This window comes from Bubalus kerabau, chromosome X (assembly GCF_029407905.1).
Source record: "Bubalus kerabau isolate K-KA32 ecotype Philippines breed swamp buffalo chromosome X, PCC_UOA_SB_1v2, whole genome shotgun sequence".
Taxonomy (NCBI): Eukaryota; Metazoa; Chordata; class Mammalia; order Artiodactyla; family Bovidae; genus Bubalus; species Bubalus kerabau.
Window position 1 is genome coordinate 45,349,728 of NC_073647.1, and position 25,009 is coordinate 45,374,736.

General features: G+C 38.1%; 1 protein-coding gene and 1 pseudogene across 2 annotated transcripts in view; both read right to left on the bottom strand.

Annotated features, from left to right (window-relative positions):
- The window catches only part of GABRA3 (gamma-aminobutyric acid type A receptor subunit alpha3), a 236,506-nt gene that overhangs the window by 182,184 nt on the left and 29,313 nt on the right, over positions 1 to 25,009 (bottom strand). The gene's annotated exons all lie outside the window — the stretch shown is intronic.
- On the bottom strand, positions 387 to 23,190 carry LOC129639970 (transcriptional repressor p66-alpha-like; annotated as a pseudogene).

A 25,009-nucleotide genomic window follows, 5' to 3' on the forward strand; every position in this document is an offset into this window, starting at 1 on the left:
GACCCAAACACAGTCCAAAATATAAATAATAAAATTTTTAAAAATAATGTATCAATATTCATTTATCAATTGCAAGAAATGTACCACACTAACCTGGCAATGATAGGGGAAATCAGTAGGGGATGGGGAAAGGGTACAAAGAAACTCCTTGTACTTTCTGCTCAATTTTCCTGTAAATGTAAAACTTCACTAAAAAATAAAGTCCATTAATTTTCAAGAAGCCAATCCCCAAAAGGTTACATGGTATACAAACACATTTTTATATTTTCAAACTGACAAAACTATAAAGATAGAGAGAGGAGTGGTTTCTAGGGAATGAGAAAGGGGTCAGAAATAGTGGGTGCTATAAGAAACAGGCAACATGAAGGAGTTTGTGGTGACTGAACAATTCTGTATCTTGATTGTGGTGGTGGTAGTTATACAAATTTACACATGGGATTAAATTGCATAAAACTACACAAATACATACACACATGCACACACACAAAAATATGCTTATATGATTGCAGTACAATAATGTTCATGAGGTCTGTGGTCTAGTTAATATTATACTGTAATCATACCAGAATTCCTACTTGTGGAAGCTATATAAAGGGTTCACAGGGCTCTATATACTATTTTTGCATCTTCCCATGAGTTGATTGTTATTTAAAATAAAAAGTTTTTTAAAAGATAGCATCAATCAAAGCCTTTTCCATTTTCACTTAATATGCCCAGCATGCAAACAAAAAATTATCACGAATGAGATAAACTAAAATTCCCAAAGAAAACACAAACTAAAAAAAGTCCCAGATGCAATCCACATACTGGACATGCCAGCACAGACTATAAAATAATATGATTAACCTAAGAAAATAGATACAGTGGAAAATATCACACAATGAACAGATATTCTAGAACTTAAAAAAGTAATAACTGGATTTTAGGAAGTAATAACTATAACTGATATTTTAGGCCATCAGGAATCAATAAAGATATATGTAAGAGTGTAAATAAACGATTAACTAACTTAAATTATTTAACCTAAGATACAAAGATATATTGAGAGAGTCAATTCCTAGGCAGGTTGATAAGAAGTCTGGGGGTCCCCAAGGAGACAGGGGTCTGGAATTCTCAAGGAGGAAGAAAGGACAAACTTTTTTTCCTTCTACATTCCTTAGGATTACATAATAATAATGTATCCTGCTTGAGGACGGTTTCTGGAAAAAAAAAAAACTTTCTGGCTAATCCTGTTATCTTAAAATGTAAATTATGGGAGTGGGTCTAATAAAGTCTTTACAACCTTCAGATATTCTTTTGATTCACTGTAGTAAGCAATTAAAAAGTATATAACTCCATTGCTAACACTAGTGAGGACGTACTCTTTCTGCCCCCTTTTGATGTCTATGTCAGAAGCTTTCTCTATCCCTTTTATACTTTAATAAAACTCTATTACACAAAAGCTCTGAGCAATCAAGCCTCATCTCTGGTCCCAGATTGAATTCTTCTCCTCTGGAGGCCAAAAATCCCAGCATCTTCTGTGGTTCAGCAACAACCTTTCAATATTGTACAACAAAGGGAATACAGCCAATATTCATAATAACTATAAATAGAGTATAGTGAAAGTGAAGTCGCTCAGTCATGTCCGATTCTCTGCAACCCCATGGACTGTAGCCTACGAGACTCCTCCATCCATGGGATTTTCCAGGCAAGAGTGCTACAGTGGGTTGCCATTTCCTTCTCCAGGGGATCTTCCTGATCCAGGGATTGAACCCGGGTCTCCCACTTGTAGGCAGACGTTTTACCGTCTGAGCCACCAGAGAAGTTCTGTAAATGGAGTATAACCTTTAAAATTATGAATCACTGTATTGGACAACTCTAACTTATATAGCATTATATGAGAAATCTGTGCAGTTCAAGAAGCAACAGTTAGAACCAGACTTGGAACAACAGACTGGTTCCAAATCAGGAAAGGAGTATGTCAAGGCTGTATATTGTCACCCTGTTTATTTAACTTATATGCAGAGAACATCATGCGAAATGCTGGGCTGGATGAAGCTCAAGCTGGAATCAAGATTTCCAGGAGAAATATCAATAACCTCAGATATGCATATGATACCAGCTTTATGGTATAAAGCAAAGAGAAACCAAAGAGTCTCTTGATAAGAGTCAAAGAAGAGAGTGAAAAAGCTGGCTTAAAACTCAACATTCAAAAACTAAGATCATGGCATTCGGTCCCATCACTTCATGGCAAAGAGATGAGGAAACGATAGAAACAGTGAGAGACTTTATTTTGGGGGGCTCCAAAATCACTGCAGATGGTGACTGCAGCCATGAAATTAAAAGATGCTTGCTCCTTGGAAGAAAAGCTATGACCAACCTAAATAACATATTAAAAAGCAGAGACATTACTTTGCCAACAAAGTTCTGTCTAGTCAAAGCTATGGCTTTTTTTCAGTCATCATGTATGGATGTGAGTTGGACCATAAAGAAATCTGAGCGCTGAGGAATTGATGCTTTTGAACTGTGGTGTTGGAGAAGACTCTTGAGAGTCCCTTGGACTGCAAGGAGATACAACCAGTCCATCCTAAATGAAATCAGTCCTGAATATTCACTGGAAGGACTGATACTGAAACTCCAATACTTGGGCCACCTCATGCAAAGAACTGACTCATTGGAAAAGTCCCTGATGCTGGGCAAGATTGAAGGCAGGAGGAGAAGGGGACGACAGAGGATGAGATGGTTGGATGGCATCAGCAACTCAATGGACATGAGTTTGAGCAAGCTCCAGGAGTTGGTGATGGACAAGGACGCCTGGCGTGCTGCAGTCCATGGGGTCGCAAAGAGTTGGAGACGACTGAGCGGCTGAACTGAACTATCAACTATACTTCAATTAAAAGATAATAGTAAGCCCCCCGACCTTTTCCCTGGCTGGCTACAGTGTCTTGCTTTCCATTACATATTCCCTCAAGCACCAACACAGTTTCTGGTGATACCCAAGAAAGATATATCCCAGATTTCTGCAGTAGATGATGATGATAAAAGTCTTCTTGGGCATTTGATGGCAAGAAATGTGCTGCTGATCTGGGCCTGAAGAAGGGCTCTCAAATGGTGGTGAATGAAGGTTCAGATGGGGGACAGTCTGTCTATCATGTTCATCTCCATGTTCTTGGAGGTCAGCAGATGAACTGGCCTCCTGGTTAAGCGTGCTGTAGGGATAATTTTGCCTTCTCTATGCAGTGATAAGGTTTACAAGTTCAAATATTCTACACAATATTTTTTTTTGCCTGTGTAGGGAGATACTCAAAAATAATTTTAAAAACCTGTACATAATAAAAGACATTGCTGCATGGTCTGAAAAAAAAAGATAATAAAATTTTTAACCCTATATGCGAGACAGCAAAAGAGACACAGATGTATATAGAACAGTCTTTTGGACTCTGTGGGAGAAGGCAAGGGTGGGATGATTTGAGAGAATAGCACTGAAACATGTATATTATCATATGTGAAACAGCTTGCCAGTCCAGGTACGATCCATGAGACACGGTGCTCAGGGCTGGTGCACTGGGATGACCCAGAGGGATGGGATGGGGAGGGAGGTGGGAGGGGGCTCACGATGCGGAACACATGTACACCCATGGATGATTCATGCCAATGTGTGGCAAAATCACTACAATATTGTAAAGTACTTAGCCTTGAATTAAAATAAATAAATTTGAAAAAAGTTTTTAATACAAAGAAATGTAATATATATAGATACAATGGAATATTCAGCTCAGTCGCTCAATCATGTGGCTGACTCTTTGAGACCCCAAAGAGTCTCAAAGCACTCTTTGGACTACAGCATGCCAGGCTTCCCTCTCCATCACCAACTCCCAGAGCTTACTCAAACTCATGTCCATCAAGTTGGTGATGCCATTCAACCATCTCATCCTCTTTCATCCCCTTCTCCTCCTGCCTTCAATCATTCCCAGCATCAGGGTCTTTTCCAATGAGTCAGTTCTTCACATCAGGTAGCCAAATTATTGGAGCTTCAGCTGTAGCATCAGTCCTTCCAATGAATATTCAGGACTGATTTCCTTTAGGATGGACTGGTTGTATCTCCTTGCAGTCCAAGGGACTCGCAAGAGTCTTCTCCAACACCACAGTTCAAAAGCATCAATTCTTCAGCACTCAGCTTTCTTTATAGTCCAAATCTCACATCCATACATGACTACTGGAAAAACCATAGCTTAGACTAGACAGATCTTTGTTGGCAAAGTAATGTCTCTGCTTTTTAATATGCTGTTTAGGTTTGTCATAGCTTTTCTTCAGTGGAACATTATTCAGCCATAAAAAGAAGGAAATGTTGCCATATGCAACCACAAGGATAGACCTTGAGGGCATTATGCTAAGTGAAATAATCATGGAAAGAAAAATACTATATGATTTTACTTATACATAGAATCTAAAAAAACAAGCAAACAAGCTCACAGATACACAGAACAGATTGGGGACTTCTAGTAGCAGAGGTTGGGGGTAGGCAAAATGGTTGAAGGTAGTCAAAAGTTACAAACTTCTGGTTATAAAACAAGTAAGTCACAAGGGTGTAATGTACAGCATGGTGACTATAGTTAGTAATGCTGTATTGTATGTTTGAATGCTGCTAAGAGAATAAATCTTAAAAGATCTCATCATAATAACAAAAAACCTGTAACTATGTGTTGATGAATGTTAACTAGACTTATTGTAGTGATCGTTTTGCAATATACACAAATGTTGAATCATTATGTTGTACACCTTAAACTAATATAATGTTGTGTGTCGATTATACCTCAATTTAAAAAAAGATAAAATGAAAACAAAGACTGCTAGCAAGACTGATGAATAACGAAGAAGAGAAAACAAATACCAAATGTTAGGAATGAAAATGTGTATATCAATAAAGATACGAAAGAAACCAAAAATATGAGAGGATGTTATTTTTTAAATACTTTATGTCAATAATTGTGAAAATTTAGAAGAACGGACAATTCATTAAAATATAACATAAAATTGATTAAAATTAGACAAATTTACAAATTATTTGAAAAAGGTTTTTCAAAAAAATTTAAGACATACAAAAGGTACAAACAGCATATGAAACCATGATCAAGCTCATAAGGTATTAAGAAATGCAAATTAAAACTACCAAAAGTCTCTAAAATGTGCATATTATGATGGCTAAATATTAAAAGCTTAACAATACTAAGTGATGGAAAGAATGGAGAGTCACAGGAACCCCTATACACTGCTGGTAGACATTTAAATTGTTGCAAACATTTTGTAAAATTCCTGGGCAGTTTCTAATAAGTTGAATGTAGGCATACTCTATGACCCAGCAATCCCATTCCTAGTTATACAAACAATAGAAATGAAGACATATGTTCAACAACAAATTGTAAATGAATATATTACCAAACATTTTTCATACTATAAAATTAGACACCATAAAATTTCCATCATCAACAGTAGAATGGAAATATAAATTGTGGTTTATAGAATGGATTACTAAACAGCACTGAAAATTAATGAACTATAGCTAGTATAACAACATAAATGAATCTCAAAAACATTATATTGAGTGCTACAAGCCATATACAAGGGAGTATATATATTATACTGTATTATCCCACTTACTTTGAACTTTGAATAAAGTTCACAAACAGGTGCAACTAATCTGTAGCTTAAAAAATCAAGATATTAGTTGTCTTTGGGGAGGGGAGTGTGGACAGTGACTTAGAAAAGGCATAAAGGCATGATTCAAGATGTTATTATTTTTTTTAATTTCCTGATCCAGATGGTGGTTACACAGGTTTGTACCTTTGAAAAATACTCATTCAGCAATGCACTTATGATTTTATTTTATCTTATATGTACTTCAAACAAAATTACTGAAGAGATCTGAATAAATGGCAACATAGAATGTTTCTGGCTGAGGAGAGCTAGTTAACTGAAAGATACCAATTTTCTCAAGTTTATTCATAATTTGATGAAATCCCAGTAAGTCTCAGCACCATTTTCTTAAAATAAAACTTGTCAAGTTTATTTTAAGGTTTATAAGAAATTGCTTGCAACTACCTAAAAAACTGTTTAAGGGTCATTTGATCTAACAAAGAACAGAATATACTATAAATCTAACAAAATAAAACATTGTAGTATTAGAATATTTTCATGTTGATAGGTTGATGCACGAAAACACTGGTAAAAGGAACTGCCTCCTAGGAGGAAAACTGGGTGGCTGTTTGGGTAAAATGAGAAGGAGACTTATTTTTCACTGTATACCACTTTTTACTCTTTCAATTATGATCTTTGCATAAGAGTTATTTATTCAAAAAGCAAATTTAAAAAACTAAAACTTAGTACTGAGGTAAAAATAGAAAAAAGAATCACTGTAATTAAACAGAGGGTCTCCCAAACAGATCCATATGTATATATAGGAATTTAGAGTAAGATGAAGGAACAATTTACGACCAATGAGGAAATTATAGACTATTCAATAAATTGCACTGAACTAATTGCAATCCATTTAGAAAAAAATTCATTGTGCACAATGGAATATAATGCTACTACATGTAATTAACAATCAATGAATGTACTCTTGAGGTGGGGAAGAGTTTGCTAAGTAATGCCTAAAACTCATAAGCCATGAAAAGAAAGAGTTTTAAGTACACACTAAAGTTCACTATAACAAAAAGACTTCATCTATAAAGTTAGAAATAAATAACAGACTTGGATTTGGAAACAAAATATTAACATTTCTAACACATAAGGAGCTATTTGAGTAGTAAGTAAAAGATGTCACAAAATACAAAATTGTGCAAAGGATATGGACAAAAAATTTACAACAGAATATTACAAATGGATAGCAAGCATATAAACATATTCAATCTCAAGAGTAATCAGATAAATACACTCTAAAATAAGATGTTTGCATTTTTAAAACTATAGAAGAATAATACATTAATTTAAAAGTTCAGTTCAGTCGCTCAGTTGTGTCCAACTCCTTGTGACCCCATGGCCTGTAAGCTCTTGTAAGATTCGGGGAAGAAAACAGGATTGCTAAAGACTGTGGTAGGAGCAAAATTTATTTTGTATATCATTATTTTATTTTTGAACCATGTAACTGAATTCATTTTCTCTGGGTCCCAGCATTTTTCCAGGACCAAATACTCTTCCATTATTCCTTATCTCAGTGAATGGTACCATCACCCATCCAACTGCAGAATCAGAAACCTAGAAGTCATCTTTCACATCTCCCTCTTCAACACATTCTAAACCTGGCATCATTGACTCAATGGGCATAAGTTTGCACAAACACCAGGAGACAGTTGAAGGACAGGGAAGCCTAGCGTGCTGCAGTCCATGGGGTCACAAAGAGTCGGCCTCAATGGAGCAACTGAACAACAAAAACCTCTTTCAGAAGCATTTGCTTCTCTTCACATGTTCCACCACAACCCTAGTGCAAGCTGTCATAAACTCATTCTTGACCATTTCACACAAGAAATATTTGCTAAGCATCTACCTTGAATCTGATCATAATAACTGGTTTACTGCAATCTACTTTTGTCTCCTTCTCATCCATTCTACACACTGTAGCCAAATTTAGCATTTCAAAATCTCATTTTGTCAGTAGCTCTCTCACCACTTTAAATACCTCAATGACTTCAGATTAATCTTAAGGAAATTTAAAATTATTAACCAAGGCACAGATTAACTGCATGGTCAGGTCCAAACTACTTCTTCAGCCCTATATTTACATCAGGCTCACATCTACCAATCTCAAATCACATGAGATCCCACAATGCATCATGTTGTCTATCTGGCAAAGACATCATATTCCCATAAACTCAATACCCATTTTCCTAGAAAACTGTTAAAAAAATCAGAACAAATGGAAGACATTCTATAATAATGTGTATTTATAATCAAATATACTAATTATTTTAAATATAAACTGATTAAATGTTCTGATTAAGGTCAAATATTATCATACTGAATATACAAAAACTTTGTTACATATAAGATACACATATAAAATATAAGGATGCATAAAGGTTGAAAATAAAAGAATGAAAACAGATACACTGAGACAGAAAAAGAGACACGGATGTATAGAACAGTATTTTGGACTTTGTGGGAGAGGGCAAGGGTGGGATAATATGGGAGAATGGCATTGAAACATGTAAATTATCACATGTGAAACGAATCGCCAGTCCAGGTTTGATGCATGATACAAGGTGCTCGGAGCTGGTGCACTTGGATGACCCAGAGGAATGGGACGGGGAGGGAGGTGGGAGGGGGGTTCAGGATGGGGAACACATGTACACCCATGGTGGATTTATGTCAATGTATGGCAAAACCATACATTGGAGAAGGAAATGGCAACCCACTCCAGTGTTCCTTCCTGGAGAATCCCAGGGACGGGGGAGCCTGGTGGGCTGCCGTGTATGGGGTCACACAGAGTCAGACACGACTGAAGCGACTTAGCAGTAGCATGGCAAAACCAATACAATATTGTAAAATAAATAAATAAATAAATAAATAAAACAGATTAAAAAAAAGAATACAACAACAAAAAAAGAATACAATTAAAAAAAATACACCAAACAAAATTAATCAAAGGAAAGCTGGTGTGGCTAAATCAGTATCAGACAAAATAGACATTAAGGCAAAAGTCATAAGCAGCAATAAAGACACACTTCAGAATGATAAAAGATTCTATTCACCAGAATGATATAACAATTCTAAATCTGTATGCAACAGTATTACATCAAAAGATATGAAGTAAGATACCAGATGAAGAAAAGCTACACAAAACCACAATGAGAGACAAATACAAAATCTTACTGGGATATTTTAATACATCTTTCTCAGTAACTGATGGAATGGAAGAAAAAAAAAAAAAAACATCAGTAAGGATACACCACATCTGAATAACATTAACAAATTGAACCTAACTGACATATGTGGTACACTATACTCAACAACTGCAGAATATATATTCTTTTCATAAACACATGGAATATTTGCATACACTGAACGTATTTTAGGCCGGAGGTCAGCAAACTTTCTGTAAAGGGTTTGATAATAAATACTTTAGGCTTGGTGAGCCTCATGAGATCATCATCACATATTTTTCTTTTAAACCACCTTGTAAATATATAAAAAACATTTTTTAATTGAGGATCATACAAAAATAGTCTAATAAGCAATTCTTGGCATGTGGACCATAATTTCCTGACCTCTTTTATAGACTGAGAAGCAACTCTCAACAAGTTTCAAGGAATTGAAAATTCTATAGAGTATGTTCTCTGACCACGGTGTAATTAAGCAAGAAATAAATAATTAAATGACAATTAGGAAATCTCTATCATTTGAAAAATAAGAAATACACTTAATTTTAGGTTTTGGAGAGGAAGGGGATAATAGGAGGAAACTTTGGGAGATATAACATGTTCATTATATTTATTATTGTTTATTATCTTAATCATGGGTATATAAGTATTCTGAAACATACCAAATTGTACATATGTAATTTATTATATACCAATTTAGCTTCAATAAAGCTGTTAAAAATGGGGTGGGGGAAGAAATACACTTTCAAATAACCCTGGTTCTATGGGAAAATCACATTAAAAATTAGACAATATTTCAAACTGAATAATACTGAAAATAATATACAAAAATTTGTGGACTACAGCTAAAGTTATGCTTAGAGGAACATTTGTGACCCTAAAAACATACATTAACAAAGAAGGAAAGTTGGAAATCACTGTGCTAAGCATCATCTTACTAAGCTAAAACAAGAAAAGCCAATTAAACCCAAAGAAAGGAGAAAAAATTAAATTAGAAAGGCCAGAAATAAGTGAAACAATAAACAATATACAATGAAGGGGATCAACAAAACCAAACATTGTTTCTTTGAAAAAAATAAGAAAGTGGATAAACCTCTAGAAGGACCAATGAAGAAAAAACAGAAAGCACAAATAACATGTGAAATTTAAAAAGGATGTAAGCTCCAAGCATCCTGTATCCATTCATGTTGATGTATGGCAAAACCAATACAATATTGTAAAGTAATTAGCCTCTAATTAAAATAAATAAATTAAAAAAAAATAAATAAAAAGGATGTAAGCTATAGGTCCTACAGATGTTGAAAACATCATTAAGATACTACAAAAATTTTATGCTGTTAATTTGAAAATATAATTAAATGGTACAAATTTATAGCAAGGTTCAAGCTATCAAAATGGATTCAAATCAAAATAAAAAATCAGAACAGTACACAATATTAAAGAAATTGATCCTGTAACTTAAAACCCTTTCAAGGATGTCATCAAGATGGCAAAGTAGGAAAGACCAGGCTCAGTCTCTCCACAATGTTCGATCACAAGCAGAAAAACTGAGTCACTATCTTAATACCACTTACAAAAATTAACTCAAAATGGATTAAGGATTTAAATATAAGGCTTGAAACTGATAAACTCCTAGAAAAAAAAATAAAGGTTAAAACCTTATTGACATTAGTCTTGGCAATGACTTTTTTTTTTTTTTTTGTAATGTCACCAAAACCACAAAGCAACAAAAGCAAAAATGAAAAAGTGGGGCTCCAGCAAATTAAAAAGCTTATGCACATGAAAAGAAATATTCAACAAAATAAAAAGGCAAATTGTACAATGGCAGAAAATATTTACAAATTGTGTATCTGACATGGAATTAATGTCCTAAATATATAAGGAACCCATACAACTCAATAGCAAAAAAAAAAAAATCAAATTAAAAAATAGAGGACTTCAATAGACATTTCTCCAATGAAAAAACACAAATGGCCAAAAGGTACATGAAGAGATGTTCAGCACCTCTAATCATTAAGGAAATGCAAAACAAAACCACAAGGAGATATCACCTCACATCTGTTAGTATATCAAAAAAGACAAGAGAGACAAATGTTGGCATGGATGTGGAGAAAAGTGAAGCTTTGTGCACTGTTGGTGAGAATGTAAATTGTTTTGCCACTATGGAAGATAGTATGGAGGGTTCCTCAAAAACTTAAAAATAGAACTACCATATGATCCAGCAATCTCATTTCTGCATATATCCAATGGAAATGAAAGTACTCTTGAAGAGACACCTGCACTCCCATGTTCATTTGCAGCATTGGTCACAATAGTCAAGACATGGAAACTACCTAAGTTTCCATCAACAGATGAATGGATAAAGAATATATGGTTTATACGTAAAATGGGATATTATTCAGCAAAAAAATGAAGGAAATTCTGCCATTTGTGACAACATGCTGCTGCTGCTGCTAAGTCGCTTCAGTCGTGTCTGACTCTGTGCAACCCCATAGACTGCAGCCCACCAGGCTCCCCCGTCCCAGGGATTCTCCAGGCAAGAACACTGGAGTGGGTTGCCATTTCCTTCTCCAATGTATGAAAGTGAAAAGTGAAAGTGAAGTCGTTCAATCATGTCCAACTCCTAGCGACCCCATGGACTGCAGCCTATAAGGCCCCTCTGTCCATGGGGTTTTCCAGGCAAGAGTACTGGAGTGTGACAACATGAGTGGACCTTAGAGACATCAGCTAAGTAAAATAACTCAGACAGAGAAAGACAAATGCTATATGATATGATTTATGGATGACTTCGCTTGACTCAGTGGTAAAGAATCCACCTGCAAATGCAGGAGACAAGGGTTTGATCCCTGGGTCAGGAAGATCCCTTGGAGTAGGAAATGGCAACCCACTCCAGTATTCTTGCCTAGATAATTCCATGAACAGAAGAGCCTGGCGGGCTACAGTCTATGGGGTTGCAAAAGAGTCAGACACAACTGAGCACACACACACACACACACACACACACACACACACGATTAATATGTGTAATCTAAATCATTGCACTAAGAGAAACAGATAGTAGAATGGTGTTTGGCTGGAACTTAAGGAAGGGGAACTGAGGAGATGTTTGTCAAAGGGTAAAGATTCAGTTATAGAAAGTTTTGAGATCTAAGGTACAGCACAGTGTCTATAGTTAACAATACTGTATTGTACACTTGAAAGTTGCTTTAAAGGAGAGCTTTAATGTTCTCACCATAATAACAAAACAACAAAATGGTAATTTTGTGAGGTGAAGGATATGTTAATGAGTATTACATTGGCAACCATTTCACAATATATTCATGTATAAAACCACTGCATCATGCACTTTAAATTATGTGTTAATTATATCTCAATTAAAAAAAAACATTTAAAAAGCTATATAATGGAGGCAAAAATATACCATAAAGAAAAGACAGCTTCTTCAATAAGTGGTGCTGGGAAAATTGGACAGGATGTAAAAGAATGAAATTAGAACATTCTGTAATGCAAAATGTTATGCAAAAAACAAACTCAAAATGGATTAAAGGCCTAAATGTAAGACCAGATACTATAAAACTCTTACAGGAAAACATAGGCAGAACATTTTGACATAAATCACTGCAATATATACTTTTGGATCCACATCCTAGAGTAATGGAAATAAAAACAAAAATAAACAAATGGGACCTAATTAAACTTAAAAACTTTTGCACAGCAAAGGAAAACAACCTACTGAATGGGAGAAAATATTTGCAATGATGCAACCAACAGGGGATTAATCTCCAAAATATACTAGCAGCTCATAAAGCTCAAAAACAAAAATCATAATAAATGGGCAGAAGACCTAAATAGACATTTCTGCAAAGACATACAGATAACCAAAAGGCACATGAAAAGATGCTCAATATCACTAATTAATAAAGAAATGCAAATCAAAACTACTATGAGGTATCAACTCACACCAGTCAGAATGGCCATCATCAAAAAGTCTACAAACTATAAATGATGGATAGAGTGTGGATAAGTGACCCCTCCTATCCTGTTGGTGGGAATGTAAATTGGTGCTGCCTACTATGGAGAACAGTATGCTGCTGCTGCTGCTAAGTCGCTTCAGTCGTGTTCGACTCTGTGCGACCCCATAGACAGCAGCCCAACAGGCTCCCCCGTCCCTGGGATTCTCCAGGCAAGAACAATGGAGTGGGTTGCCATTTCCTTCTCCAATGTATGAAAGTGAAAAGTGAAAGTGAAGTCGCTCAGTCATGTCCGACTTTTAGTGACCCCATGGACTGAAGCCTACCAGGCTCCTCCATTCATGGGATTTTCCAGGCAAGAGTACTGGAGTGGGGTGCCATTGCCTTCTCTGGGAGAACAGTATGGAGGTTCCACAAAAAAACTAAAAATAGAGCTACCATACAATCCTGCAATCTCACTCCTAGGCATATATCTGAAGAAAATCATAATTTGAAAAGATACATGCACCCCAATGTTCACTGCAGCACTATTTACAGTAGCCAAGACATGGAAGCAACCCTATGTGTCCATCAACAGATGAATGGATAGAGTGAGAAGATATTACTCAGCCATAAAAAAGAATGAAATAATACCATTTGCAGCCACACGGATAGACCTAGAGATTATCATAGTAAATGAAATCAGTTAGAGACAAAGATAAATAACATATGATTTCACTTACATGTGGAATAAAAAAAAAAAAAAGTTCAAATGAAGTTATTTACAAAATAGACTCACAAACAGAAAACAAACCTATGGTTACCAAAGGGGAAAGGTGGGGGGAGGGATAAATTGGGAGATTGGGATTGACATATATACACTACTATATATAAAATGGGTAACTAATAAAGACCTACTGTATAGCACAGGAAACTATACTCAATATTTTATAATAACCTATGTGGGAAAAGAATCTGAGATAGAGATACATAGATATGTAACTGAATCACTTTGCTGTATACTGAAAACTAACACATTATAAATCAAATATACTTCAAAATATACATTTTTTAAAAAGTAAGGCATTGATGACTTCACTATCACTTTCTACCAAACACTGAACAAAGATATAACATCATCCTTATACAGCCAAATCCATAGAATAAAATTGTATTCTGAGATCAGAATTTCATTCACAGCAAAATTTGACCAGAACATAAAAAGGCTTTACAGGCCAATACCTCTAACAAACATACATGTAAAATATTTAAATAAAACATTACTTAACCAAATCCAACAGTACATGAAAAGAATAATATGTTGTAACTATGTTGGATTCCTTTCAAGAATGAAAGCTTTAATATTTGAAAAATCAATATAATTCAAAATAATAGCATTAAAGAGAAAATTCATATTATCATTTCAATTGGTGAATTTTATCAAATGCTTTTCATGCAATAGCCATTTCTAATTAAAACCATTAGCAAACTAGAAATGGAAAGAAACTTCTTTAATCTGATAAATCAACCAAAAATTTACAGCAAATGTCACACTTAATGGCAAAATGTCAAAGGCTTTTCCTTGCAGCATCCCCAGACTCAATGAATACTAACATACAAATGTTTTGCCAATGTAATTTTAATCTTGTCATATCTCCATGAATACATAGCATTATCCCCAATTTATACATTAGAAACTGAGTCTTACAGGTTCAGTTACTTGGCCATGGTCGAAAAACACATAAATGACTTTATAAATGTGAACTCTATGCCATTACTGCCTCTTTCAATACCAATTACTCAGTTCCTTCTATATTATCTATGATATGTACACCATCAACCATTTCTGCCCATTTTACTTTTAAATGGTGCCCCAAATGGGTCAAATTCTACCTTCCCATTGCTCCACTCCCATGCTGTTGCCCAACAACTATCACAAACTACTCAGGCACAACCTCCTTACTCCACTTTTATTTAACTGTTTTCTTTGTTTTTACTTTTTTACTTTGAAATAACTTAAAATTTTCAATAACTTCCAAGAAGAGAACATACTGGTTATCCAGAGTCATCAATTATAAACATTTGCCAACCTGTACCTCTCTCCAGCGGAGGTGTGGGTTGGTGGTGGCCTGCTGCAGAGTTGGGGGCACTGAGTGTAGCAGTATATGCATGGGACTTTTTGAAGGAGGTCGCCATTATCTTCCTTACCTCCACCATAGTTGGCCCCAGGTAAAGCCTGTATATTGTCACCCTGCTTATTTAACTTATATGCAGAGTACATCATGAGAAACGCTGGGCTGGATGAAGCACACACTGGAATCAAGATTGCTGGGAGAAATACCAATACTCTCAGATATGCAGGTGATACCACCCTTATGGCAGAAAGTGAAGAACAACTAAAGAGCCTCTTGATGAAAGTGAAAGAGGAGTGTGAAAAAGTTGGCTTAAAGCTCAACATTCAGAAAACGAAGATTATGGCATCTGGTCCCATCACTTCATGGCAAACAGATGGGGAAACAGTGGAAACAGTGACAGACTTTTTTGGGGGGGAGGCTCCAAAATCACTGTAGAGGGTGACTGCAGCCATGAAATTCAAAGACACTTACTCCTTGACAGGACAGTTATGGTCAACTTAGACAGCATATTAAAAAGCAGAGACATTACTTTGCCAACAAAGGTCCATCTAGTTAAGACTATGGTTTTTCCAGTAGTCATGTATGGTATATGAGAGTTGGACTATAAAGAAAGCTGAGTGCCGAAGAACTGATGCTTTTGAACTGTGGTGTTGGAGAAGACTCTTGAGAATCCATCCCTTTGACTGCAAGATCCAACCAGTCCATCTTAAAGGAGATCAGTCCTGAGTGTTAATTGGAAGGACTGATGTTGAAGCTGAAACTCCAGTACTTTGGCCACCTGATGAGAAGAACTGACTCATTTGAAAAGACCCTGATGCTGGGAAAGATTGAAGGCAGGAGAAGAAGGGGACAACAGAAGACAAGATGGTTGCATGGCATCACAGACTCAATGGACATGAATTTGGGTAAACTCTGGGAGTTGGTGATGGACAGGGAGGCCTGACATGCTGCAGTCCATGGGGCAGCAAAGAGTCGGACATGACTGAGCAACTGAACTGAACTGACCTCTATAAATATTTCATTGCATGCTTCATAAAGAGCAGTATCATACTCTTATATTACTACTTATTGGGCTTCCCAGGTGGTGCTATTGGTAAAGAATCTGCCTGCTAATGTAGGAGATGTGGGTTTGATCCCTGGGTCAGGAAGATCCCCTGGAGTAGGAAATGGCAACCCACTCCAGTATTCTTGCCTGGAAAATCCCATGGACAGAGAAGCCTGGTGGGCTAGAGTCCATGGGGTCAAAAGAGTCGGACATGACCGAGTACGTGCATACACACACATTTCAACTTACATAGAATTATCAAAATGAGGAAATTTATCATTGATAAAATACTATTATCTAATATAGAGTCCATATTCAAATTCCACCAATTGTCCCAATAATGTCCTTTACAGTTATTTTCCCAGTATAGGATCCAATCTAGTATCATATTCACATTTAGTTGTCATATCTCTTTATTCTCCTTTAATCTGGAATATTTCCTAAACTGTCTTTATTTTTCATGACATTGACATTTTTGAAGGAAAAAAGACCAGTTATTTTGTAGAATGTTTCTCAGTTTGAGTTTGTCTAATGTTTTCTCATGAATATACTGGGTTTATGGGGTTTTGGCAAGAACAGCACATAATCAATTTTGTGTCCTTTCTAATGTATCACAACAGGGAACACATGATTTTTTATGTTGTGATGTTAAGTTTGATCAATTTGCTAAAGTGGTGATTGCCAGGTTCTCCAGTGTAGTGCAATGCCCTTTAAATTGCTCTCCTGGTTTCTGATTTTATTTCCCCAGTTGGAGATCTGCCTGCATTAAAATCTCTGTATTCCTACTCTATGCCCCTATCTTGCCGTCTTCTTAGAAAGGCTATCTTGAGTTGTCCCACCTAATTATGTGTCCTCTGTTTTCCTCTATCAAAGAATTTTGTGTTTCCTTCCTATTACTTCTCATAATTTTCAATTACTTTATTTGTGCAATTAACATCGCATAGTCTATCTTCTCCTGTGCATGTGTGCTGTCACTTCAGTCATGTCCAACTCTTTGTGACCCCATGGACTCTAGCCCACCATGCTTTTCTGTCCATGGGATTCTCCAGGCAAGAATACTGGAGTGGGTTGCCATGCCCTCTTCCAGGGGCTCTTCCTGACCCAGGGATCGAACTCACCTCTTTTATGTCTCCTCTATCTTCTCCTACTAGATTATAAATTCCATAAGAACAAGATCCTTGTTCTATTTAGTTCATTCCTTCATCTCCTGCTCCTTACATAATGCCTGGCATATAAGCAACCAAAAAATAGTGGTTGAGTAATTGAAAAGCTTTAAGGATGTTCAAAAACAGATCAAATTTTACCCTTTAACTAAAGAACTGGCATTTTAAGATATAGCATGGTATAGGAGAAAGATTCTGGAGTCATGCAGATGCAGGTGTGACCTTATATTTTCATCAAAGTGAAATTGGTCATATAGTCAGTTACTTTACTGATTGTGAGGATTAAATTCTTGTTAAGAAACTACAGTAGGCTTAGTGTGTAAAGGAAGCTGCAGGGAAGACAGGGTTAATCTTCTGGGATTAAGAGATATTCAGTCTTTACACGAAGCACTCTAACATCAAATTGCTTAGGTTGCTGTGTGTCCACAAGTACAGGTGAACTGATTAACTCCCAAAGGAAGTCAAGTCTTTCATAGTCAACTCTTCCCACTTTCACACTCAGCTCTTTTTTATAATTTTTAAATAATGTTTTTACATTCAGTTTTACTCTGTTCCAAGCCCTGTGGAAAGCTAATGGACAGGAAAGGAATGGACAGGATTCCATCTCACTTCCAAGAAGCACTCCCATAATGAAAGTCAGTTTTTCCCAACTGGTAAGTATATGTTCATTGATTGTACTTTCTCTGTACACTCTGTCACTCCATTATATCCCTTATTTTAGGCAGTTTTGTATTCGTTATATATCTATGTGCCTGAGCTTAGCTCCTCCTAGACTTTTTTCAGAATATTAGTAATAATAATAAACAATATTGTTAGCAGCAAACATTACTATATTTCATTCAATCTAAGATGCTATTGATTTTGGCACACCAATATTTTACATACAACAAAGAAAACAGAAGTGCCACCAAGTAAATAACAGTACATCACTGATAGGTAAGATTTGTCCTGAAATATTAAAATATGGGGAGAAAAATGTGCTTCTTATAAACGTGGTTTATATCAAGCACTGTTGTGAGCACTGTATTTTTATTAAATTATTTAAGCTGCATAACAACCCTCTGAGGGAGGTATACTTTCCTACTTCTTGATCAGTTCTCTCTGATCTTCAGTTTAGCTGCTCATTCGTGTCTGACTCTTTGCGACCCCATGGACTGCAGCACGCCAGGCCTCTCTGTCCATCACCAACTCCTGGAGTTTACCCAAACTCATGTCCATTGAGTCGGTGATGCCATCCAACCATCTCATCCTCTGTTGTCCCCTTCTCCTCCTGCCCTCAATCTTTCCCAGCATCAGGGTCTTTTCAAATGTCAGCTCTTCACATCAGATGGCCAAAGTATTGGAATTTCAGCTTCAACATCAGTCCTTCCAGTGAACACCCAGGACTGATCTCCTTTATCTTCTAAATATCTCTCTACTCACTTTTCTCCATGCCCTCTGAAACTGCCATGGAGTGAGACCCACTGATATTTCTCTATCACCTAATTCTCCCTCCATATCTACTTTTGACTTCCTTGAAAGCTAATTCATTCTCTGCTGTCAGAATTACCTTAGAAAAGGCAAATTTTATCATGTCTTTCCTTGTTTAAACCTTGGAAGCTGTCAGTTTTTATTCCAATCCCAAAGAAGAGCAATGCCAAAAAATGTTCAAACTACCATACATTTGAACTCATTTCACATGCTAGCAAGGTTATGCTCAAAATCCTTCAAGCTAGGTTTCAGCAATACGTGAACTGAGAACTTCCAGATGTACAAGCTGGGTTTCGAAAAGGCAGAGGAACCAGAGATCAAATTGTCAAGATTCATGGGATCACAGAGAAAGCCAGGGAGTTCCAGAAAAATATCTACTTCTGTTTCACTGACTATGCTAAAGCCTTTGATGCTGTAGATCACAAAAAAACTGTGGAAAATTCTTAAGGAGATGGGAGTACCAGATCACTTTACCTGTTTCCTGCCAAATCTGTATGTGAGTTAAGAAGCAACAGTTAAAACCGGACATGGAATAACAGACTTGTTCAAAATTGGGAAAGGTGTACGATGCTATATATTGTCACCCTGCTTATTTAACTTATATGCAGAATACATCGTGCAAAATGCCAGGCTAGATGAATTATGAGCTAGAATCAAGATTGCCAGGAGAAATATCAACAACTTCAGATATGCAGATGATACCACTCTAATGGCAGAAAGTGAAGAGGAACTAAAGAGTCTCTTGAGGAGGGTGAAAGAAGAGAGTGAAAAACCTGACTTGAAGCTCAACATAAAAAACTAAGATCACAGCATCTGGTCCCATCATTTCATGGTAAATAGAAGGGGAAAAAGTGGAAGCAGTGACAGACTTTATTTTCTTGGGCTCCAAAATCACTGCAGATGGTGACTGCAGCCATGAAATTAAAAGATGTTTGCTCCTTGGAAGGAAAGCTATGACAAACCTAGACAGCAAAGACATCACTTTGCTAACAAAGGTCCTTCTAGTCAAAGCTATGGTTTTTCCAGTAGTCATGTATGGATGTAAGAGTTGGACCATAAAGAAGGCTGAACACTGAAGAACTGATGCCTTCAAATTGTGGTGCTGGAGGAGACTCTTGAGAGTCACTTAGATAGCAAGGAGATCAAGCCAGACAATCCTAAAGGAAATCAACTCTGAATAGTCTTTGGAAGGACTGATGCTGAAGCTGAAGCTGCAAAACTTTGGCCATGTGATGCGAAGAACTGTCTCATTGGAAAAGACCCTGATGCTGGGAAATATAGAAGGCAGGAGAAGACAAAGGATAAGATAGTTGGATGGCATCAATGACTCAATGGACATGAGTTTGAGCAAACTCTGGGAGATAGTGAAGGAAAGGGAAACCTACTGTGCTGCAGTCCATGAGGTCACAAAGAGTCAGCACAATGTAGCAACTGAAGAACAACAAGTATTCTAAGAGTTCACTAAGTCATATCCCCTTCCAACTCAGAACTCAGACTAAAAAACATGCACCTTGTCGACTGTGGTGTCCTGCCTCTCATCCAAGGAGCTACTCTCAGTAGAGGTCCCTGGGGCTGCAGGCAGAAAGATGAAGGATTGGAAGATTTGTAGTCTGTCCCCAAGATGCAGGATTTACAAACAGGAATATGCAATGCACACTGTTTGGCCAACCTCCCTGTATTTAAAAATGGGAAATCTGGAGACTGGACACAAAAACAGAGGAAGGTTATCTTTATATTCATCAATTTCAGCTTCCAGCTGCCACTCAGCAAATAACTAGGAGCATTATAGCATGGTTATGGCCCAGGATCCCCAAATACTTCTGAGACTATACCACTTATTGATATATCTGAAGAGGCATTCAGAAAGGAGAGGGAAATCGCTCCCACAGTAGAGAGGAGACTGAGTTCTAAGACTATTTACTATTTTCTGTTGGGGTATTAATGCAGCTAAAATGCCACTTATGACAATGAGATACTTTTTGCAAACACATGGCATAGATACACCCACTCCAGAAGAGCAAGACAGTTTCTTTCTCAAAATTGAGAAAAATGGATTGAAAAGCAGTGGTCACCAACGTTTTTGGCACCAGGGCTTGGTTTCATGCAAGACAATTTTTTCATGGAGGGGGGTGGGATTATTCAAGCAGAAAGCACATTTCATATTATATTTATTATGTCCCCACTGATCTGATAGAAGGCGGAGCTCAGGCTATAATTAGAGAGTTAGGGGAGAGAGAAGGGTGTGGCTGTAAATGCAGGTGGAAAAGCTTAGCTTTCCCGTGGCTGCTTACCTCCTGCTGTGCAGTGTGGGTTCCTACCTTGCCAGGAATAGGTGCCCGTCCATAGCCTGGAGGCTGGGGACCCCTGAAGAAAGGAATCAGGGTGAAACAATACAGACGGCTTTATGGAAGGCGGTTTTGGGGTGCTGCTCCAAGTTGAGTGCCTTCCGGTTGGACGCCATGGATTCCTCATACATGATGGCGCCGCCCTTCTCCTCCCACCAGCGGCACGAGAAGTTCATCTTAGAGTGTTCACATAAGCAGGGCACACAGGACAGCACCTCAACCTGCCCGCTTGCATCTCCAGCAGGTTGGGCACCACCTCCTCAAGGCCAACCACCTAGATGGATTCGTTGTTGGCCACGCTGGGCAGGACAGGACGTTCGTTTGGGGGGTGGAGGGAGGAGGGACTTAAAGCAGTGGTTACTCCCATGCAAGCTTGGCTGCCACCTACCGGCTGACTGCAAAATCAGCAGAAGCGACCACGGAGGTACACGGATGAGGGTGCAGTTGGCCTGAGCAGAGGTGGCTGTTGTATAGGGATGGTGAAGAGGGCTGTGGGATATTGACAAGCGGACTAATGTTAGGGACGTTGAAGACACAGAGAGGCCCTGCTGGATCCTCTGTCCCTGAATGGGCATGGATGCCTGGGGAGCCAGCAAGGACTCGCTGTGGCCCACCCTGGAATGTTGTTTCTTGTGAATTTGCTGTCACCTTTCTGACAAGCAGGTGCCCTATGGTCCTAACTACAAGGACATCTGTGCCCACAGTGGACCCAGGGGTCTTGGGTTGTCACGACCACAGCATCTGAATCAAAGAGGTCTGAAGCAGTGGCTTGCCAGAAAGAATGATCTGGGTCCCCTGTACAAGTAGGGGAGGGGTAGTCAGGGAACTCTCTGTGGAACCTCCTTTTTTTCCCCCATATTTGTAAACATTTTATTTTATTTTAATTAATTAATTTAGTTTAATTGAAGTCTAATTACTTTACAATATTGTGGTGGTTTTGCCATACATCAACATGAATTAGCCACAGGTGCACTTGTGTCCCCCTATCCTGAAACCCCCTCCCACCTCCCTCTCCATCCCATCCTTCAGGGTCGTCCCAGTGCAATGGCCCTGAGCACCCTGTCTCATGCATCAAACTTGGACTCGTGATCTATTTCACATATGATAATATACATGTTTCAATGCTATTCTCTCAAATCATCCCACCCTCGCCTTCTCCCACAGAGTCCAAAAGTCTGTTCTTTATGTCTGTGTCTCTTTTGCTGTCTTACATATAGGGTCGTTGTTACCATCTTTCTAAATTTCATATATATGCGTTAGTATACTGTATTGGTGTTTCTCTTTCTGACTTACTTCACTCTGTGTAATAGGCTCCAGGTTCATCCAGCTCATTAGAACTGACTCAAATGTGTTCTTTTTTATAGCTGAGTAATATTCCATTGTGTATATGCACCACAACTTCCTTATCCATTTTCTGCTGATGGACATCTAGGTTGCTTCCATGTCCTAACTATTGTAAACAGTGCTGTGATGAATATTGGGGTACACGTGTCTCTCTCAATTCTGGTTTCCTCAGTGTGTATGCCCAGCAGTGGGATAGCTGGGTAATATGGCAGTTCTATTTCCAGTATTTTAAGGAATCGCCACACTGTTCTCCAGAGTGGCTATACCAGTCTGCATTCTCACAAACAGTGTAAGAGGGTTCCCTTTTCTCCAAACCCTCTCCAGCCTTTATTGTTTGTAGAGTTTTTGATGGCAGGCATTCTGACTGGCCGGCGTGAGATGGTACCTCATTGTGGTTTTGATTTGCATTTCTCTGATAATGAGTGATGTTGAGTATCTTTTCATGTGTTTATTAGCCATCTGCATGTGTTCTTTGCAGAAATATCTGTTTGGTTCTTGGTTTCCTTTTATATTTTACTCTGCTATAACTTTTTCAATAAAATTAGTTTTGCTTCTTCTAATTTTAACTCTAGTTTTAATCACTTAATCATCCATTTTCGTTCGGCAGGACTGCTTTTCATGAAGGCCTCATGATTTGTTTCAAGGCATTCTGCATCAGCCTCTTCACCCTCAGGCTCGCAGGCTACTAGTCCAGGCAGCACGATCACGTCAAGCAAAGGGGTTCTCCTCTTGGACTTAATGGCACTGTGTGTGGTTCACATGTTCATGGGTGCATCACCCACCTGCTCTTCATCTATGCCCAGGGCAATCACCTCTGCGCCCTCAGCAACATTTGGGCTGGCCCTGCTCCCAGCTCAGGCATCACTCCCATGTCTCCGTCAGTTTAAATCTGAAGCCAATACTCTCCTCTCCCTTTTATTTTCTTGTTCTCCATATTGCCCTCTGCTGGGTGCCATTCAAGTATTTATTTCTGACTCCATGTTGGGCATTTTCAGTTATTCTGAACTCTTTGCAACCCTGGTATAAATCCCACTTGATAATTGTTTATGATCCTTTAATGTATTGTTAATTTCATTACATACATTTATATTGTATTATTGGCCTCCTAGGTTTGTGCAGTGGTAAAGAATCTGCCTGCCAATGCAGGAGACGCTTCAATCCCTGGGTCAGGAAGATCCTCTGGAGGCGGAAATGGCAACCCACTCCAGTATTCTTGACTGGGAAATCCCACAGACAGAGGAGCCTGGCAGACTACAGTCCATAGGGTCACAAAAGAGTTGGATATGACTGCAGCAACTGAGCACATATTCTGTTATGGCAAAGGTGAAACCACCTTTGCCACAACAGCAACCAGAAAAATTTACTCCAAAAATAAATCAGTACAAAACAAGTCTGTTTCAGAATTAAAGAAAAGTACAGAAAAAGAAGACTTTATGTGAATTTTAAACCCTATTTTAAAATATAAAAGAAATAAATCCATCATTGGCCACATTGCCCCAGTCTGCCACCCCCTCCCACCAGGGAGCACCACTAAGACATCTGGGTCCTGGACCACACCCAGATTTGCTGGTTTGATTAATTGGTGTCCATTCTTGTATTTTACGTGTCCAGCTGGGCATCCAACTTCTCTATAGAAAATTGCTGCTTTGAATTCCCAACAATGCATCTGCCTCTACCCCAGGTCTGACTCCAAAGTGGATCCATTTCTTCTACTTTAACCTTTGTGTTTTACTGCATTCACTACCAGTTGATCACTAAAAGGATATTGCCTATAACTTAAAGTATACATAATGGCTCATCTCCAACATTTCTGCCTCCCGTGCTTGAGTGTTAAGTTAAAATACCTTTGTTTAAGCTCACAGGAAATATCCTGACAAGGCACACCAGTGAATGACTACAGAAAAGAAGAAATGAACACATCCTCTCTGAAGTCTAGCTGGAACTAGGAAATATTTACAACAGCTCATCATCTTTCCTACTTTACTGCCTCACCTCTCCCTCCTTGATCTATTAAAAAAAAAAAAAAAAAGCACCCAACCCCCACAGGATGGCTCTTTGGGATACTAGTCAACCATCTTCCTGGTTTGCTGGCTTTTGAAATAAGGCAGCTCTTCCTTCCCCTAACAGCTCTTCTCTCGATTCATTGTCTTGTGCAATGGTGAACAGTAAGAGCTTGGATTCAGCAACACTGGTGCCACTACCGCTACTGAAACCTCTCAAAGCATGGTTTCTAGTTATCCATCTAATTTACACTCTGCACAGATCTGTGCTTCATGTCAATCTGTGAGGCAATAAGCTGAATGTTCCTGGGGCAGCCATCCAAAGGGACCCCACTGTACAGTTTCATAGCTTTTAGTGGATCTGCATTCCACTCAGAGAGCACTTCAGCTATTTGGAAACTGTAACCTACGGGCAGTATGGCGCAGCCGCCTTCTTTAGAATTCCAAATTTCGCTAAGGGTTTTTGAGTATTAGCAGTGGGACGCTCCAAAATCTGGTGGTGTCAAATGTCCACATTTGCTGGTGTTAAATGTCCCGACTTGACACCAGCAATTCCCCAGTATCCACACCAGCACCACCTTCAAATCTCTGTCCAAAAGGTCACAATGCCATTTTCCAGGAAATTGTTTTGGCCTGCTATAGGGCCACCGGCTGGTTCCTACTGCCACCACCTGCTGGGCGCAAGTGATGGCCAGCTGGATT